We start from the raw sequence: 19,354 nt of genomic DNA, 5'->3' as shown, positions 1-19,354 counted from the left end.
GTCATTAAATAATTAAGACTATTATCCTTTCTTATACATATGTGTATGTTTGAAAACCATCACATAGTGTAAAAAATCTTTGTGAATATTTAACTGATAATAAATGGGAGTACAGACTCAGATTCCACCTCAAGGTGTGTCTTTTAGAAAGCAATTATAAATAAAAGCCACTAATACAAATGCAATAAACTTGCTATTAAACATGCTGTGCTGACAAGAGATGCTTAGGTCTTCTTGATAACTCAGTGAAATGACAAGTATAAGCTGAGGGGAGCAAAGGAAATACAACAGCAAGACAGATATATCAACAACATTTTGAAAAAGTGACAACTGGATGGAGGAGTGATAACTGACATAGCAGATTATTAAAAGTGTCCCATAAGTACCTGCAGAGAGTAACATCAACTTCCAGCAAGAATCCAGAAATAGCGGAGCACAGCTGAATCTCGGAAGGCGTTGTGGAAGCAAAGTTTTTAAAATTTATGAGTTGGTTGGAAGAGCACATGTTCAAGAGTTATAGTCCTCAGAAATTCTAGCCTATTTGACAGCAGTATCACTACATCAATATTTTTTGAATACCCCTCCTGAACAAGTTTTCATCCAATGAAAAGTTGCTATCTAATTTGAAAAGACTGAAAGAGAGACAACTGAACTTATTAAGAAAGTTTCCAGAAAGAGGTCAGGTAGAGGAGAAGAATAGAGAACAATGAGGCCAAAGGAAAAAAAAAAATCATCATTCTGAATTAGTGAGGTCATCTGTCATCCCTGTATTATTTGAGAAGCACCAGCAGCCAGAGAAACTAAAATTTGAGTCACACAGAAATCTTTCCAAATATCTCCATCTTCACTAATGCTGACCATTTGATGAAATGTAGTTATAAGTGCAAGATCATATACACAAAATCATTTATACTATAAACTAAAACCAACATTTTAGTGACTTATTCTTAAATATGAAAAATCAATTAAGTTGGTTAATTTTCATGCAATATTTGAAGGAAGCCTTCAAAATAAAGGACAGAGACCTCAGTGGGCAAAAGAGAGAACTTTATTAAAACATGGAAAATGCCACTACATAACTTCTAAAAAATATACTTAACACCATCTGAGTATAGTATCTTACATAAGGTGAGGAAGAAAAATCACAAGTTCATGTCCAGCTTGGGAAATTTAGCAAGATCTTTTCTCAAAATAGAACATTAAAAAGGGCTGGGCTATAGTTCAATATTAGAGCATCCCTTTTTTGCCCAGTACTGTAATATATATAGAAAGAGATATATTTGACACCCTTGAAAAGACAAAAGATGACATTACTAAACCTATGAAAAAATATTACAATTCACACAAAAGATAAAGAATTTGAGAATTTGAGAAACTTTATTTTGACATTTAAAACAAAATATAAAGAGTTTATAAAAATCAATGGAGAGCTTACTTAATATACTTTATAGTGTCTCTTGTAGGTGAAATAGAGATTTAAAAAATAAGAGTAGTTAAGTTCTAAAGCTCTACTATTTCATTTTAAAAAAACACTCAAGAAAGAAAAGCAAAAAACATAAAAGTAAATATAAAGAAGAATGTAAAAAACAAACAACCAACCAAACAAACAAAAACCCAGCAACAACAACAAAAATTCCTCACTTCTGAACAGTTCATATAACAGTAACCTATATGCTACTTCCAGGTCTTTTCACTATTTTAGTGATCCTGAAAGATCAACAAAGCTAAAAATTAGGAAGAGATTGAGTCCATAAACCACCTCCTGAATCAAAGGGCTTCATTATTAAAAATAGCTACAGATTGTTTCTCTATTGAAATATTTTGCTTTTCATTCACTTTGTTCATGTTTCATGTTAGTTTCATTAATGTATTTAAATAACCCTTTTAATGGCCATGTCTGCCAATTCCAACATTTTGTGACTGTTGTAGGTCTACTTCCATGGGTGATTTTCTTTTTCCTGTTTCCTCATTTATTTCATTGCTTTTTCTAACATAAAAATAACTCCAGATATTGAAATTGAAAGATTTCTTTCCAGAAAAGAAGTGCCATTTTTTTTTCCTTTTTATGTAAAGCTGATAACATGTAGGACTGATCACAGTGATTCAATCAGAAACCAAACCAGTTAGGTACTAGGTAGTTAATTTGGGTCTGTCCAGTTCAATTTTCTTTTAAGCATGCTCTTTCGGTATAGAATTCTATACTTAGGTGGAGTTTGGAATGTAAACACAAAGAGACCAAGAGACAATAAAAACCTCAATGGCTTGCTTGCACACCACCAGCCTCAAGCACCAACACTTTACAAAGTAACCACTCTAGAGGAGAAATTATCATCCAGTGATTCTTCGCTCTGCCTCTAGAGCTTCCCAGAGTTTAATCCTTCACACCACTCCTTCCAGAAGGCTTCTTTCTCAGCAAAATCTTTCTTTTTGCAAGAATCTTTTATAATCTTTTTTTTATTGAAGCCAGAATTAGACAGGCAGTCAGTGTAGATAGATAAATCGAGTTGGATTGGATTAAGGAGAAAAATTTTGAGTGAGTCTGGGAGGTTGGAGACTTGCCCCCAGAGGGATTGAAATGTTAATTCCTTCAGAGCAATTCCTCCACCCTTATCAAGAACCTGCTCCTGCTCCAACCTGTTGCCAAGGTAATCTGTCCCAAGAATTTTCACTCCCTACAGGTTGTTAATGTGTCCTTGACAACTCCATCCTACCCTTCCCCATTCAAAGCACCTGTTTCCCATCTTTTGGCCCTTCCACTAAGCATTCCTGGGCCTAGTCACCTAGGCATAAAGGAGAAAGATAAGGGAAAAAAGTCAGGAGAACAAAGGAAGCCTAGGACATATAAATAGGGCAGAACACCTCCCTCACTGTAGAAGCCTGTGTTACCCCTTTTTAAATAAACCCTGCTTTATATGCTTGCCTCCACGTGCATCTCTAATGTTCAAACTCCAACATGTGGGGAAGCAGGACTCATCACAGATAACGGGGGGTATCATTATTATAAGCTTGATCTCCAAAATGGATGCAATTCAGAAAGAGAAATGACTGCAAAACTCTATTCACTTAAGAGAGATTTTTTCCTTGGCATTTATTTATTTATTTATCTGGTTAGTTACTTTTATTTATTTTTTTATATATACATGACAATAGAGTGTATTCTGACATATAACACATACATGGAGTATGACTTATACTAATTAGTATTCCATAATGTAGTTGTACATAATGTGGGGTTTCACTAGTCCTGAACACAGGAAAGTAATGTCTGATTCCTTCTGTTTTTCTTATTGCGATCCACTCTACCTTCCCATCATTCCTTCCTCTAATCCAGTGAATTTTTACCCACTCCCCCTAATGTGTTAGTATCCACAGATCAGAAATAACATTCAACCTTTGGCTTTATGGGATTGGCTTATTTCACCTAGCACAATAGTTTTCAGTTCCATTCATTTATTGGCACATGCCATAAATTCATTCTTCTTTGTGGCTAAATAATATTCCACTATGTATATTAGCACATTTTCTTTATCTATTCATCTATTCAAGGGCACCTAGATTGGTCCCATAGCTTCCGTATTGGGAATTGAGCTGCTATAAACATTGATGTAACTGCATCATCATCGTAGTATGCTAATTTTATGTCCTCTGGGTATAAACCAAGGAGTGGGATAACTGGGTCAAATGGTGATTTCATTCCAAGTTATCTGAGGAATCTCCATACTGCTTGTTTTCCAGAGTGATTGCACCAATTTGCAGTCCACCAGCAATGTATGAGTGAACCTTTTCTCCACATTGTCGCCAAAATTTATTGTTACTTATATTCTTGATAGTTGGCATTATAACTGGAGTGAGATGAAATTTCAGTGTAGTTTTAATATGCATTTCTCTAATTGCTAGATATGATGAATGTTTTTTGATATATTTGTTGGTTTTATTTCTTTTTCTGTGAAATACCTCTTCAGTTACTTTGCTCATTTATTGATTGAATTATTTACACAATTAAATTTGTGTAGTTTATGCCTTTTCTCTTACTAAGTATAATGGTTAAATTAATGCGTTACTCTAATGTTCCACATCTTGACTGGAAACACAACCTACATGAAAATCACCCATGCTATTTTAATTTCCTGCAATTTGAGGGTTTGTTAGTAAGGCTGAATAGATTTGGTTTGACTTACAAAATACAAACTTCATCCAAATTTTTATTATAGGGCATGGCTGCCCGCTTCCTGATCTTGAGGCTGCATATGTGGCTGGGAAGGCTCCTGGCGATCAGTGGTGCTGTGGGCAGTGATGGAGGAGGCGGACCACCTCCAGGATAGGTCCAGGACTCTTCCGCCCTCTTGGACAGCTCGTGCCTTCCCTTACAGACTACGGGATGGGTGTGCCCTCTGACCTTTATTCTGATTAGCTCCTGTGCAGTATATAAGCTGTGTGTATGTCCTCATTAAATGAGATCCTGCTCTGACTGTTCTCGCATGTCTGATTGTTCTCCCGGGAGGGCAGGCTAGGTGTGGGCGGCCAGTCGACCTTTGCCTTTCTTGGCTCATCTTGTTGGGGCATGCTTTTCCTGCTTCTCCTGCTGGTCAGGAGGAGACCGGGGCTAAAAACCCCAACAAGTTATAGTAAAGAAAGAACTGTGGATGATAACATAAGAGACACACCACTCCAAAATCCTGAAATGAGAAAAAGTTAGATAACCTGCAAATTCTATTACTTAAAAAAACTCATTATCAAATTATCTGAAGATGCAGATACAAATACCAAATAAATAACCAAGAGACTTGAAGATCTTTTTTCACATGAGCAAGAGAATAATAGGTCAAATAAGAGTCATGTTAAGAATTACTATTTTTTTTTTGCAAGAGTTTTTGGTCCTCTTAGCTTTTAAAAATCATAAAGAATACATTTTGACACCTATCTCTCACCCTGCACAAAAATCAACTCAAAGTGGATCAAAAACCTAGGAATTAGACCAGAGACTCGGAAACTGCTAGAAGAAAATATAGGTTCCACACTCCAACATGTCAGCACAGGACATTCTTAACAAGACCCCTAAAGTGCAAGAAATAAAATAAAAAAAATCAATAAATAGGATAGAATCACATTAAAAATCTGCACAGAAAATAAAATAAGAGTGTGAAGAGGGAGTCTACAAAATGTAAGGTTTTTCCTACCTGCTCCTCAGCTAGGGCATTAATATCCAGAAAATTAATGAAAAAAAAAAAAACACAAAACAACTTAACACCCCAAATCAAATAACCCAATTAATTAATGGGCAGAAAAAAAACTAAACAGACAGCTCTCAAAACAAGAAGTACAACCAATTTATATATAAAAAAAAAATGCTCAACATCTCTAGCAATTAGGGAGAGAAGGGGAGGAGGGGAGGGAAGGAAGGGAGGAGGGGAGGGGAGGAGGAAGGAAACAAGGAATAACAACTGCTTAAATAAAGAGAATGGAGTAGTTTAAAATAAAAGGTATTTTTTTTTTAAGAAATAGAGTAGTATGAAAAACTCACTACTTTTAGAAAAAAAAATAAACAGGAGGAAAAAAAAAGCCAGAATTGAGTAAATAAGAGCACTAATTTATTTTCAATACCAGAATCTAAGTCTGTCAAATAAAATTGTATTGATGTAACCTGAACAAAATAGCTGGTGCTTTGAGATCTTGTAATATATAACCCTAAACATGAAGATGAAAATACTATGTTATTTATATTTACTAATAAGATATATCAAGGAGAAAAGAAACACCACAAAATATATTATCAAACTGCAAACTGTTAGGCCCAAAGAAACTAAGATGCATATAAATTCTCTTCTGAAGCAAAAGAAAACTCAAACGAAGGGAAATGCTGCTGATTATCTTTATCTGGGAATTTCATCCAAAACTTGGCATTTTGGGGTTTGTGGTTAAAATGATTCATTGCTTGTCTCCATACTTTGCCTATATTTACTCCCTCTAATTATATTTAATCTCTCTAATTATCACTTAAGTAATGGTGATCATCTATTTTAATGTTTTTTGAACTCCAGAAAGAGGATAAGAAGAAAAACTTAACAATGGTTCAATCATATATTTCGGTAACATAAGAAACAACCAAGCAAGAAAACGTTTGAGCATGAAGAGTGTACAGGCCAAGCCACAGCCCACTCTTCTGTGTTGCTCTCAAGGACTGTGCTTGACTGGTATTGATGGTAACCTAGAACACCAAACTGCTCCCAGTACATTGTTCTTCAACTAAACACCTGCATCCCATCATGCTGAAAGTTCAGTTCGTGGAGTTCGATTTTCAATCTACCTTCTTTGTGTCTGTCAAACAGAATTGGTTATTAAGTATCCCACAGATCCCTTTATAGATATTGTATAATTACAATGCATTATAGCAATAATGCTCTTAGGGGATATGATTAGGATCTTCTTATATAAAAACACATTTAATACATTTTTTTTAAAGAGAGAGAGAATTTTTTAATATTTATTTTTCAGTTTACGGTGGACACAACATCTTTATTTTATTTTTATGTGGTGCTGAGGATCAAACCCAGGGCTTGGTGCATGCCAGGCAAGCACATTACCACTTGAGCCACATCCCCAGCCCCATTTAATACATTTTTAAAGATCTAGAATATCTCAACGTGTTGTTAACTCCCCATTGCAGAATGATTTGCTCAAAAGAAAAAGTGTAGAAATTTTGTGATCAAACACACATATAGAAAGTGCCATTTAGAAAACTGATGTGAACAAGAGCTGAACACAAGCTCATTCTCAGAAAAACAAGCAAAAACCTATTTATTCTAGAGGCTTGGAAACAGTCTGTGACTGAGCTGGGAGAAGATTATTTATTGGTTACTCCTATATATTCTCTTATCTAAAGATAAATATGTACAGTAATACAATAGTTTCATAATCTGCTGAATATAAACATAAAGAGTAAATGAGCAAGCCAAAAATATGAATTGAAAATAATATCCGAGTCATAGAGAGAAATAAAAATAATTTTCATTTAAAGGAACTTCAGTAAGAATGTAAAAATAAATATCTCTTCTTAGCATGAAATTTTAAAAAGATATAAAAAGAGCTACTGTGATAACCTTTTAACTTGCATTGTCTTATTTAATCCTCCCAGCAGAAATTACTTCATGTGTTTTGCTGATAAAACAAACAAATATTAAATAAATTACTTGCTCAAAGCAGCACACCTTAGAAATATTGGAAGCAGGACTCAAACTAAAACTGTATGAATTAAAAGCTTACACTCCTAAGTATCTTTTCTACCTAATTTCTGCATTCGGCTTGCAATAATGAAAATATCCTTGAGTTTTCCTCTCCCTCTGGCCCCATATGTGCCTTATGTAATCACTCAGAGTCAGCTGTCCCTACCTCTTCAGAATTAGGACAAACATGGAAATTTAGAGGATAATGCAAAAGCTTTTGCCTCCTCCAAAATTAAACAAATAGAAATATTTTGAGTTGCAGAAAGCATTTAAATTTATTCTTGAAATGATTACAACATACAATTTGGAAATTTGCATTAAAACTTACAAAATCTTTATAATCCTAGACCTGAACAGCTAAAGTTGTTAGCGATAAATGTTTTGGGCTTTCTTGTATTTACAATAGTCACTTCAGGTACCTATTATCTCATGTTGATGTTTTTCAAAAATTAATTTTCACACAATTATATGGGATCTTATAAAAATGCACACTTCCATTTAGTAGGACTAGATTAGGGGTTTGGATTCAAAAATTCCACTAAGTTTTCAGGTTATGCCACTTTTCGTTCTCTTTAGATCACAAATTGAGCACTATGTTATATTTTACCTGTCATACATATGTGTATTGCTTACATCAGTTAATTTTGTGCCTCCAAGTATTATTGTGCTGACATGTTCATATAAACTAGTTAAAATATAAAATATATATTTTAGAATTGATGTTTGCTTTTTTCTACAAAATTATTTTCTTTCTAATCCTGTCAGATGGTAGATAAAAATAAATAAAATCCATTAGGACAACATTAAATATGATATCATATGGTTAATGTAATCGTAAACAACATCAAATGAGTTATTTTCACTAAGAAGTGACAAAGGTAGAAAAGGAAAAAGCACACATTATACATATATCTAATTGAAAACATATATAATTATTTATATATATATATGTGTGTGTGTGTGTGTGTGTGTGTGTGTGTGTGAGTGTAGAGCTACACACATTTACACATGCACATACATTCATTGACATAATCTGCCTTAAAATGGCATATGATCTAATTTATCATTATGATCAATATTGCAAAACAATGCATACTTTACTAATCTTTCTTCCATCTTGGTTTTCTACACCTGTTACCATATTGCAGCCATTATGCTTGTCACCACTCTCCCAAAAACTATATCACTTTTCTTTATCACAGCAAGTCTGTGGGACACAGGTTGAACTGATTAGAAGGATTTTTACATTGCTTAATATTTCAGAGCATAAGTGATTGAGCTCTGTGTGTATGAAGATCTAAAGAAATGAATAGGTTAAGAGAGCTGAGTGTTAAATAATTCCATTCATAATGCATTGCTACCATCACTCTGGGCCAATATGACCTGTTATTTTGCTTTCCGTTTTTTGTATTGGTTCATTATATCCATTTCAATAACCCCCTGAGTAACTACTCCAATGTAGCTTATGTATGTACTAATGAATTATGTGTAATGTGTTTGGAAAGCTTTAAATTTTCAAACAAATGAAATCACATTATAAATGTTACTAATATTTAAACTTTTTCAATTTGTATGTTTTCCATGATTTATTAGTATTTCTATTTAAATTATTAATTATTGTTTTTACAATATCTTTTCTTCTGCACTCACTAAATATTTCCCTTCCATTCCCTGGTTAAAAAAACAAAGAAACAAAAAACAAAACAACAAAAATAAACTTTCTTGGTTACATACAAAAATTATTACCTCAAATAACATTTTGATTAATGCTCTTAAATTATTTTTTACACATCTTGCAAAAAAAAAAGTTCCTTTTTATCTTAGTTCATCTAGCTAAAGATTTGCAAATTTGTTGATGTGTTCAAAGAACCAATTTTGGTTTAATTTTGTTTACTAATGATTTTCTATTTTTCATTTTATTTATCTCTGTTCTATACTTTTTATTGCTATTTCATATGGCAGAAATGCATTTAAATTTATATAAAATGCCAAAACAATTTTTCAAAAAAAAATTATACCAATCCATAAAAGTTCCAATTGGCCCATGGAATTTGGTTTGAAACTGAAATTTGGTTTGTTAAACTTAATTGAGGTATTCTATATGGTATAAGGTTTTACAATTTTAAATTATATTTTAATTTTCACTTTTAATGTAATTTGTCTGTTAGTTTGCATTTATTAGCAACTTAATGACATTTACATGTGTTATTTGCATATTAATATATCTTCTTTGTGAAGAATCTCTAAATATTTTGCCAATTATTTTTCATGTTAATCATTTTATTAGTGGTTACATATTTACATATTAATTATTGTTAATTATATAGTATCTATGAAAGTCTCCAGTGATGTATATAAATGATTTTCAAATGCCTTTTGTGTATCTCTGTGACAATTATATGATTTTCTTTTTTATTATTAAATTATTATTATGAAACAAATAATTTTGCTCAAGTTTTAAACTTTAATCATTTATTCTTGGGATAAATCATACTTAGTCACTATTTATTATTATTTCTATATATTATAGAATTTTATTAGCTAGTGTTTTGTTAGTGACTTTTATATGAGAAAGTTCAATATTTTTCTTATAATATTCTTTTCAGGTTTTAGAATCAGAGTTTCACTGAACACATAAAGTGAGTTAAAATGTGTTTCTCTTACCTCTTGTTTTTCAAGGAAGTTTCAGAAAACAGGTGTTTTGTCTTTTCTTAAAAAATTTACTACTAAAATCAATATGACTGGAATTATATAGGTAACTCCAATATTGCTAATAAATTTAACTTTTAATATATATGGAGCTGTTCAATTTTTCTATTTCATCTTCTTTCTCATTTAATAAAAGATGACATTTCATGTCACTCTTTTGTTCATTTGTGAATTAAAGCTGTATTATCCTTGGAAAAAAAAAAGAGAACAATAAACTACCATGTATCCAAAATGCCCTTCTCCATTCTCAAAAACCTAGCCAAGTTAAGAGAATAATAAAAATCAGCGAATCCACAAAAACCAAAAGTCAAATGTTCTCTCTAATAATTTGGATGCTAAGGCACAACAAGTGGTGGTGTTGAGAATAGAAGTTCAGTGGATTAGTCAAAGGAAAATGAAAAATTGAATGAAGGGAATGGAGAAGATATGGGGATAGAAAAGATTGTGGAATGAATCTAAAATGACTTCCTGAATAATCATACATATATGAATATGCCACAGTAAATCTTAATATCATGTACATCCACAAGACTGAGATCCTAATTAGAATAAGATCCATTCCGTGTTTGTACAAATATGTCAAAATATTCTTAATATCATGTGTAACTAAAATGAACTAACAAAGAAAAAAAGAGAGAGAGAGAAATGAGGGAGACTGCTGTGCCAGAATGTCTTGATAAATAATATCTCAAAAGAAACTGACTTTCACATATGCTGGGAATTACAGTGAGTTAGTACAATCCGTGGGAGGCAGCTTTTCTTTATGGATGCTAAATTCCTTGGGATGCTGGTCATACAGTGAAACAAGGAACACTCACTAAAGATGCTACTGCCTCTGTAACCTGGTAGCCTAATCTATAAAATCTCCTTCCCTTTGGTAACTGTGCAGAATTGAGGGGCTGTGGAAAGAATCAGTGCCTGTCATCCAGGAGGCCACCACTGGAAAAAGTCCCATGAGGGTACAGACATTATTTTCTGGAGTAAAGTTGTGAGGGATGAAGGTGTTACTTGGTAAAGCACAATGAGAGATGAAGGTACTATCCAGCCTGTCACCACTGGGTAATCCCTGTGAGATTTTTCAATATAACTTATGTCATCATTGTCATTTCTGGGCACTTTCTTTGGTCTCTTTCAACCAAACCCACTGCCCTAACACAACTGAGTTGTGGACAGTACAAAGGCATTTGTCAATTCCATGTTTATAGTATCTCCTAATTATCTTTTAAATGCCTGCAGGACATATATTGATGTGCCCTCTTTCATTTCTGATTTCCTCTTCTTTTATCTTGATACAGGTTTACAGCATCATTGATCTTCTCAAAGAACCAGCTCTTGCCTATAATTTGTTTTAAATCTCATTTGATTTTGCTCATTTATTGTATTCCTTTCCAATACTTCTTTTATTCTAATTTTCTTGTCCTTTCTTAGTTTCTTAAGCTATAAGCTTATATCATTGACTTAAATAATCATTATTTTACAATGTAAGATTTTGAAAGCTATAAATTTGCATTCATTAACATTTTAAATGTTAATTTAACAGTGCCTTTATGAGATAAATCTAACTTGAACATCATATATTATGCTGTTTCTATATATGTTGCTGGATTGGACTTGCTACATTGCTTAGAGTTTTTCACAACTTCTTTTATTTATTGGAGTACATTTTTTTTTTAGTTCTTAATAGCCTTGTCAAGGCTTTTGTATCAAGTTGTGCTAGATTCAAAAAACATTTTGTAATCTCTTATATGTTTGTAAAATCTTATGTAATAAGTTTAGTATAATTTCTTCCTTAAATATTTATGTGAATTGAGTGATAAAGTCATCTGAGCTTACTTGTCACTGAGCTTATCTTTTAATTTCAGAATGTATCATATTAATTAACATAGTTCTCCATATTTGGTGTCATTTATGTTTAGATTGGATCATTTTTTTTTCTCTAGGAATTTATAAAGTTTATTTAAATCATGTCTCTGTAGAGGGCAGCACAGAGCACGTGCCAAGTTTGGAAGCTGCTCACTGGAGGATAGCGATCTAATTCAGGTACATTCAGTACATGATTTTAAAGGTAGAGAGAAGGGCTGGGTATTTGCTTAGCATACACAAGCCTCTGGGCTCAATCTCTTGCATTTTCCCAAATTAGAGCAAAACAAAACAGTAGAGAGAGATACATAAAAGTTTATGTATAATGAATGGAGATTAGACAACTACAAAAGAGCAACAGTTAAAGTGAAATCCTAATGGAAAAATATTTTCTGTGTGTTAAAATAAAATAGCCTGTATTGTGTACCCAACAATGCTGTTTTAAAACATATATTTTCAGATAAGCCAAACTAAGAATGGTTACAGCTAAGCTATCATTGTTAAATAAATTTTGAAGAGATATTATAGAAGAATATTGATTAACTAATTCATTGAGGACAATCTGGATTGGAAGAAGGTGTAGTAAAAATTTTGTAAATGTACTTGAGAAAACATTTTCTATACAGGCAATATTAATACAAAAAAAGTAAAAGATGGAGGAAGGTAAGGAGAATTATTTCTTTTCTATGGCTAAATAAAAATAAGTAAGAGGCAGTCTGAATGTAACAAATTATTTGAGTTAAATTATTTAGAAAATGTTATATTCAGAGGTTAGGAAAGATATTGAGTTGCTGAGGGCCATTACCAAGTAGGAATGATGTATCGAAATTTCCTTGCCAAGCGTACCCCATGCTGCTTAGAGGACATTCGATGGGACATTGCATGCATGCTTTAATAAGGTGACCTTGCTCAAGGACCAAGGCGGATCCGGGTTTAGAGCTGATCAGGTTTGAGGAAGTAACCGGCTCCTTGAGTTTAAGGTGTTGCCAGTTTAAGATAATGGGTTTTAGGGAAGTTGGAGGTTGAAGATTATTGCTGGGATTAGGGTGTTCCTGCTGCTTGTTCCCGTTGAGTTCTCGTGAGATTAAAATGGGATTTGGAGAGAGCCTCGTGGAGTAGGTGAATTGTGCGGGAGACGGCAGAACACGTTTGCCCCTGGACCTGTGTGGAGGCGGTGTGAGAGCTGGAATAAAGAATTGCTGTTTGAACCTACGAAGGTGTGTGGTGGCTCGTGATTCTGGTGCCAAGCCGAGACATTGGCCTTGGCATTGAGTAATGTTCTAAGTTGTTACTTAATTAAGTACACATGATGAAATTTTGAAGTTGTCACTGAGTTAGGAATAAAGTACATCTCTTCCAAAACAGTCATTCAGGGAAATAATTAAAGGAATTACTTATTGTAAAATATTTATTGAATATCTACTTTATAAGTATTTTGATATTTACTTGGGACACACGAGAACCCCCACACACCAAAAAATTAATCTTATCTGTGAACTGACATCTAGATAATAAGCAGTACACAATTAATCATTAGGCCTAAGGCTAGGGTTTGGCAGAAATGAAGAGATAGACAAGTCAATATTTAGAGAATAACATTCAATACATTGTTGTGATATGGCCCTAAAGCATCGTGCCTAGAGTTTTCAAGAAATATTAATAAACTTAGTGTGACTGTTGCGTTAAAGAGGAGAGGAAATTGAAAGAAGAGGTCAAAGATTTCAGCAAGCACTAGATTATTGGTGATGTTTGTAAGGGCTGCATTTACTCAGAATTAGGGTAAAATTAGAATGATTCTAGAGTTGATGAATGAGTCAAATTCAATTAAATTTTCGGTAAGAATACTCTGGCTATTGAATTGAGAACTGTAGACCTGGGGTGGAAGAAGGAGACCAGTAGATCCATTTATACAACCCAGTCAGGAAACCATGATTATGTTCGTAGGCTGACTGTAGTGACAGAGTGAATAATGTTTTCTGAATCATAAGACAATGGTGATATTAAAACGGAAGGGATCTCTGCATAATTGCAGTTTTGGGCACTGAAAAACTTGCATGATGGATTTGTCATTAATTTGTAGGTGAAAGGCCCCAGAAGGTACTCAGAAAAGTCAGGAGTTCATTTTATCTCTTTTAAAAATAACAATGTCTATTAAATATCCAAAGACAAATGTTGAAAAGATAGTTAAATGATGCTGAAGTTTGGAAGAGAAGTCATCTTTGGAGCTATAAATTTAGTTGGTTTTTATTTATAGATGTTTAGGTGAGATGGTCAAGGAGGAAGCCAGGGTGAAAAACAAAACACTAATAACAACACAAAGTTTTGATCAAGATCAGAGACACTATACCATTTATAAGTTCAGATGAAGAAAAACAATGAAACTTCAAAATTAATATCAGAATTAATATTCAAGAGGGGAGAGTGCGGTAGAGCAGAAATCAAACAAATAGTGTTTGGGGAGGTAGAAGTGCAAGTGTGTCAAATGTTGATAGGTCAAGAGAGAATAAAATTAAGAGTTACTTATTAGATATAATAAAATTATGACAATAATTTAAGTGCATAAAAATCCCAAACTCGGTAACTTAAAACAATAAAAATGCAGAATTACTTAAAAATTGGAATTAACAGAAAGTACAATTACAGACCTTCAAGTGCTATTAATAGTGAAAGGTTGAGCACAACTTTAAATCTATGTAATTAGTTAGCTTCCCAGTTTTTTTTTTAATACTTATTTTTTAGTTGTAGTTGTCAGTACCTTTATTTTTTTTTTATTTTTTAAGAGAGTGAGACAGAGAGAGAGAGAGAGAGAGAGAGAGAGAGAGAGAGAGAGAGAGAGAGAGAGAGAGAATTTTAACATTTATTTATTTTTTCTTAGTTCTCGGCGGACACAACATCTTTGTTGGTATGTGGTGCTGCTGAGGATCGAACCCGGGCCGCACGCATGCTAGGCGAGCGCGCTACCGCTTGAGCCACATCCCCAGCCCCTTAATTTATTTTTATGTGGTGCTGAGGATCCAACCCAGGGCCTCCCATGAGCTAGGTGAGTGCTCTACTGCTGAGCTACAACCCAGCGCTCTTAACAGTTTTTTTTTTTTTTAACCTCAACATTTTATTATGTTATGATTCATAACAAAACAAACAATGAAGCTTAGAACTGGATCACTTGGCCCTTTCTCATCTCCTCCCAGTTCAAAATGCTAGCATCTCTTAATAGCCAGCATTCTCTCAGATCTGCAGTTAGGCTCAACACACTCAAGCCTCAGCACAATCTTCTTTGTAGTTTTAGCCTTTTTTCCTGAAAATTGGCTTAGTCTGCCCACCATAGCCACTCTGTTTCCTGTCATAGCGCCGCTTTCCCTGTGCATACAGAGAATCCTTGCCCTTCTAGTACTGTGTCACTTTATGGGGTTGGTGTTTGCCGCATTTCTTACAGAACGTCAGGCGGGTCTTAGGAACGTTCACCTAGTAAACACACCATTCACAAAACCTATCGAACCAAAATGGCCCAATTGCCTCACTGACTCAGCTGCAGCTGAGGAATCCCACGCCAACTTGATTCTAACTCCTTGCTAACACACAGAGATCTTGTGGCTGCAAAATGTGGTCCAGTCCCATGTGCTTCAAGCACAATAACCTCCATTTGGCCCCAAAGAAGGAAGAAAGCTTTATTAACCTCACCCACGGCTAAGTCTACCTCATAGACCCCATCACTTCAGTTTCGGCCCCCAGAGCCTGATCTCTTCATGATCTAGCCCAGTAATGCTGGGTTTCATTGGGATACCCGGGCCTCGAAGGGGCCTGGACCCACCACAGGACAGTACCGTCTACGCTGTGGTAAGGATTAAGCTGGATGTTACGGAGTCCAAACCCAACGTCCTACCATCCTTCCCAGTTTTTTTGATATTGGAAAATGATATGAGACTCCTTGTTCAGAGACAAATAACTATACTATATCCATGATCAGAACTAAGTTTGCACCATAAGATAAATTTCCATAAGATAAAAATACTATAGCCATTGGAAGCATCAGCACAATGTATTATATTTGTAGAGGAGGAACTCTAAATATAGAGAATAATAAACAAATTTTTAAATTCTATTGATTTTCAATTGACCCACTCACAAAATTAATTCACAGTTCCACAGATTCTTCATTGGGTTACCCATTCAATTCCAAAAAGCCAGTTGAGAATACATGCTTTCTAAGTAGTATACCTAGTAGCCATGTCCAGGAGCAAAGAAGTCCTTCCTAAACGTTCAGGAGATCCTCTGGGAACTTCTTGGTTCAGTCATTATGATATCTGGTTTTAAAGAGTTCAGGCTCAAAGTTTTGTAGGGTTTTTCTGTATAATTATCTACCGAATAACAATTTTCTATATCAGCTCTTTTCATTCAGGAGAAACCCTGTGTATTTATGAGATGGAGAAGAGAAAGCATGAAAAACATCAAAAGCCCATCTCACATGATAATTTAGTAGTAAAGCCACAAAAGCAATATACCAAACTGTCCTACAGGGCCCTTCCCACCAGTAACAATATTTTTCTTTTATTACTATAAATATTTTCAATGCTATCATTTGAACTTAGTTACAGCCTTTACTTATGAGCTTAGAAGGAGGATTACTTGGGTTCATGTGGGCAATGATGCCACAGAAGTTTATATCATTTCATTCTATAGATGTTACCAGCATGTCTGGAGGTGTGCATGTAAACTTTGATATTCCTTAGTGACAGGAAAACTTCAGTCCTAGCCCTAATTGCCTTGTTTCATGGCACTGGAATTAGAGGTAAAATTAATAGAGGAAGGATCAAGGATATGTAGGGTGAAAGCAGTTTCATACCAATTACTAAAATACATTTTCTTTTGTATCAAGCAATGTTACAGCATTGAGCAGCTCCATCAAGTGGAGCTTCCATTGTTTCATGTTTTCCCCAAACACAACACTGGAAAGTGACATCTTCATTAATGACACTATCTAGTTCAGCTTTGGATATACCTGAATTAAATAGTTGTGACCAGATTGTTTTTCAGCTGTGCCCAGAGCATTCATACTCACTATTTTATTGTAAATTTGACACACAAAGTGGTACTTCTTTTTAAGTCCACAGGAATCTGGGGGATCTAATTTTCCCTTACTAAGTTCTCTAAATTTAATACCCAGTTTCATAAGGACCAAGGAAGTTTTCAACGTGGTAGGGATGATCACAAACATTTATCTACACTTCCTTAGGCCATGAGTAAGTAAGCTTTTTGTCACAGTTATTAAAATACCTGCAAAAAACAACTTAAAGGAGGGCTGAGTTTGTGGTTCAGCAGTAGAGCACTCGCCTAGCATGTGCTAGGCCATGGGTTTGACCCTCAGCACCACATAAAAAAAAAATAAATAAAATAAAGGTATTGTGTCTGACTACAACTAAAAAGTAAATATTAACAAAAAAACAACTTAAAGGAGGAAAGGTTTAATTTTACTCATGATTTTATTCTTGGTGCTAGTTGATCAAATTAGGTGGGTTTGAGGTTTACCATCAGAAGCCTCATCTACCAGGAAGAGAATTGTCATCAACCATGTCATTGTCCATGGAGCTGTCTGTGAATTGACCTCTGGTTACATTGCCTGCAAACCACCCCCCAGATTTTGGCAGTTTAAAAGGAAGTACACTGGGGCACAAATTATTGTTTGGTTCTTCATGAAAGTGAGTCAACATTTTTGCTATTAATTCCTTAGACTTTTCACAAATGCATGGGGGGGGGGGGGCATGAATTCCTCATTCTTTCTTTTCCAGAAAGTCCTGATGCTATGCCACAAAATAAACATCATCAGAAACATCAAGAAGTGTGATTTGTCTGAGATTCTACTGTAAGTTAGCATGACCTGCCACAATTTCATGGATATTAAAAGAAGACACTGAATCTCAATTCCTGAACGGTGATTTGTAGAATCATGTAATAAATTCACATAAAATGTGCTTTGTTCTAAGGAAAGAATTCCCAGATTAGGAAATTTGTGAACATTAAAGTAAGCTGTAAGCATTATTCCCCTTTGCTCCATGGTGAAACATTATGTCAAAGCTATTTATAGTTGTTTGCAGTTGTTACTTTTTTTTTTTTTACTAGGGATTATACATGGGGGTGCTTTACTACTGAGCTACAGGAGCTACATAGCCACTCCTTTATTTTTTCAACTTTTTTTTTAATTGAGATAGATTCTTATTAAATTGCTGAAGATGACCTTAAATTTGGAATACTCCATCCTCAGGTCTTCTGAATCTCTGGGATCACAGGTATGGACCACCACACCAGGTTTGTTTACTACACATTCTTGGAGGATAGGACAGAAAAAAAATGTAGTCAGTGTGTCCTCTTTAAGTACATGATAAAAAATTAGAGGCCACTTAAAAATTATCTTCTTACAGAAACAAGTCCATATATGTTAATAAATAATAAATATGAGGAAATCAAACACACATGAAAAAAATAGATTGTCAGCTCAGGTAAAACAATTAGCATTTCATGTCATTTGTGTGTGACATGAGTAAAACTTAAAGACCGAAAAACCAAAGATAAAATATGGCAATCTACATGCCTAGAAACCTCAACAAAAATAAACTTATGTTTATGCATTAAATGTATTAAAATTATGCTTTAAAACTGAAAGCAATGCTGAATGCACCAGCATACTGAAAGAATAATAAACTACAAGTAAAAGAGATTTATTCTTAAGGTGCAAGGATAGTTGAACAAATAAAAATCAATTCTCTTAATACAGCACTTTAACAAAATAAGGATTTAAAAATCACATGAAGTTCCCAAAAGATTGAGAAATAGAATTTGTCAGATTTCAACACTGTTCAATAATTTAAAAAAAAATCTCCATAAACCAGGAATAGGACATTCCCTTAGCCTAATAAAGGCCATATATGTAAAGTCTATAGTTAATGTCATGATCAAAATCTGAAATCTCTACTTTTAAAAAAGCAAAAATATCCACTCTCACCACTTATGAAAGTGGTGGAAACCTATCCAGAGAAATAGAAAAATAAGAAATAAAGTTTTCTAAAATAAGAAAGTAAAATATATTTCCAAATAATGCTCTTATATGTGGAAAACACTAATGACTCTATAAAAATTATTATAAATAACTTTAAAAAATCAGAAAATTTGTAGAATACAAAATCAACATAAAAAATCAGTTGCTTTTCTATGTACTAACAATGAAGTATCTGAAAAGAAGTGTAGGCAAATCTCATTAATTTTAGTATAAAAATATTTCCTAGTTAAACAAAACTTAAAGCAAAATCCAAGAACAAACTGAACTAAGAAGGTGATAGATATATATTAAGAATTACAAATGAAGTCAGCAAAGTTGCAGGACATCCCATGTTTGTGGATTGAAAGACAAATATCGTTAAAATGTCCATCCTTCCCAAAGTGATTTATATTGAATGGAATATTTACAAAGTTGTAATGACATTCTCAATAAAAGTTCAAAAAATAATTCTAAAATTTATATAGAACCACAAAGAAGCATGATTAGGTAAATCAATCTTGATAAAAAAGAACAAAGC

General features: G+C 33.8%; 1 pseudogene; it reads right to left on the bottom strand.

Annotated features, from left to right (window-relative positions):
* Positions 1 to 14,937: 14,937 nt before the first annotated feature.
* Positions 14,938 to 16,839, bottom strand: LOC101956758 (large ribosomal subunit protein eL42-like; annotated as a pseudogene).
* Between the last annotated feature and the right edge of the window lie 2,515 nt (positions 16,840 to 19,354).

This window comes from Ictidomys tridecemlineatus, chromosome 1, assembly GCF_052094955.1.
Source record: "Ictidomys tridecemlineatus isolate mIctTri1 chromosome 1, mIctTri1.hap1, whole genome shotgun sequence".
NCBI lineage: Eukaryota > Metazoa > Chordata > Mammalia > Rodentia > Sciuridae > Ictidomys > Ictidomys tridecemlineatus.
This window is presented reverse-complemented; position numbering and strand designations above follow the sequence as displayed.